The sequence below is a fragment of the Pteropus vampyrus genome, unplaced genomic scaffold (assembly GCF_000151845.1).
Source record: "Pteropus vampyrus isolate Shadow unplaced genomic scaffold, Pvam_2.0 Scaffold261, whole genome shotgun sequence".
In the NCBI taxonomy this organism is placed as follows: domain Eukaryota; kingdom Metazoa; phylum Chordata; class Mammalia; order Chiroptera; family Pteropodidae; genus Pteropus; species Pteropus vampyrus.
The window spans coordinates 3,475,405-3,477,504 of NW_011889042.1; the positions used below are offsets into that span (position 1 = coordinate 3,475,405).

Below are 2,100 nucleotides of genomic sequence, written 5' to 3' on the forward strand. Positions count from 1 at the left end.
TCTGGCACTGCTTGCTTTCCTGTTGGATGGAGTCATCTTCCTCTTAATCCCTTCCCCAAACACTTCTCTACCAGGCCATGTTTAACTAAACCTTCACTCCAAGACTGAAGAGCAGAGACCTCTATTGAAATAAGGGTTGAGATGTGGTTCCACAGTGTAGCAGTTAACATGTCTGCTTTACATGCAGAAAGTCCTGGGTTCGCACCCCACAGGAGCCACGGTCCATGGTCCATGGCCATGCCACCCTGAACAAGCCTGATGTCTGATCTCAGAAGCTAAGCAGGGTCGGGCCTGGTTAGTACTTTGATGGGAGACCACCTAGGAAGACCAGGTACTGTAGGCATAAATAATAATAAATAATAAAAAAAATGAAATAAGGGTTCAGCGGACCCTGGGCCTTTCTCTGGAGAAGGTTTCTATCAAATACAGATGTAAAAGGTAATGAGAAATGAGAGGCCTGCGTTCCTGGCCCCTTCACAACACTGCTGACGCTGTAGTGAACCCTTTCTACTCTGTCTGTAGCTCTCATGAGAGCAAGGACCCTGTCACAGCTCAGTCACCTCAGCAACTGATGTATCAAAAGCACTCCACAAGTATGTACTGAATGATAGAAATAAAATGGGCAAGAGATCAGAAACCTGTCCACAATGGGGGAAACTTGACTCTCAGAGACTTTGTGATTGCTGAAAGTCACAAAATGTACACTGGGTGTCTACTGCGTGCAGGGCACTGAGCCACGAGGGCACGTGGACACACACACACAAAAGCAGCAGTCTGCAGTCCCCGCTGAGCTGGAAAGAAAAGATAAACAGGTAACAAGCTGAACCTTTATCTTAAAAGAGCAATGCAAAATTTAAATAATAATGGTAATGCTTTCACAAGGCAGGATGTAATTGCCAAATGTATTAAAAGAAGAAAAAAGTCACCATTTGTCTTCAGTCATATCCTTTCTAGGACAGAACTGGTATGGGGCTAGGAACAATGATCAAAATCCGCTAAAAATCACAACCGCACATACTTGCTTGAAAGTATTTTATCTGGAGCCATTTTTGTTTCAAGATGACAACCGAAACATATTCTCAACTCCAGGCCTATCCTGAAATCCTCCTGATGTATCACATTTGGTTAAAATAATTCAAGACTTCAGGGAACGGACGGGCAATATAAAGCATCTCAAAGTCACAGTAAAACAGACTGCTCACTCTTCACTATATTTTTTTAATGTTTCAAATAACAAATTTCAGAGAAATGTAAATTTTAGAAAAACCTGCATACCACATTCAGAACACCAAAGCTCAGGATCACACTCAGGCAGCCTTTCACGGGTAGAGATGTAAATCAGCACAACTTCCCAGTGGTGGGGCAGTTCGGCGACAAATAGCAAATCGCGAAATATATGATTATCTCCTTATTGTAAATTCCTAAAAGTGGAACCGCTGGGTCCAAAGGATAGCGTGAACAGGAGAGAACTGCACTGACAAGCAGTCCTGACCACACTGGTTATAACGCCAAATAATGATAATGATCCTGAAAAAAAAAAAAGGCGAAGTGTTCCTAAGAGTTTGAGGAAGTCAATCACAGTACATCAATACCAGACAAACAACGTAGGCATCGAATGTGATCGTATAGAGCATACTGAACTGGAAAGATGTCTCTGACATATCGTCGAACGGAAAAAGCAATCTGGCAAACAACACATAGGATCCCATTTATACAAACGTGAACACAACCACATGTTTACGTATGTGCAGACAGACCCCTGGGAAGCTGCACAAAATGTTACTATGGGTTATCTCAGGGTGATGAAATATGAGCGGAGTTTTTCTTCGTTGACTTCTGTATTTAATCTTTCTAGTAAGCCTACTGTTCTTAAGCAAAATCACAGCACTTAAAAATAATCTCCCTTCATTTACAGACCACCCGATTCTTGCCGTGTTTCACTTATCTCACCACTGATTCTCGCAGCTGATTCTAATTCTGGAATATTCCGGAACACCTTCTTGTGACCCAACTGCAACCCTGGCCCTCCCGTCTTCAGGATGTTAAGTGGGATATAATGTGAGGGTAATGCAACTCTGCAGCCCTGGGAAGAAATGCTTG

The 2,100-nt window shown here is 42.8% G+C and overlaps 1 protein-coding gene and 1 pseudogene across 1 annotated transcript in view; one reads left to right on the forward strand and one right to left on the reverse strand.

Moving 5' to 3' along the window:
* LOC105302139 (RNA-binding protein Musashi homolog 2) overlaps positions 1-2,100 on the reverse strand; it is a 264,916-nt gene that overhangs the window by 239,163 nt on the left and 23,653 nt on the right. The gene's annotated exons all lie outside the window — the stretch shown is intronic.
* LOC111729440 lies at positions 228-343 on the forward strand (annotated as a pseudogene).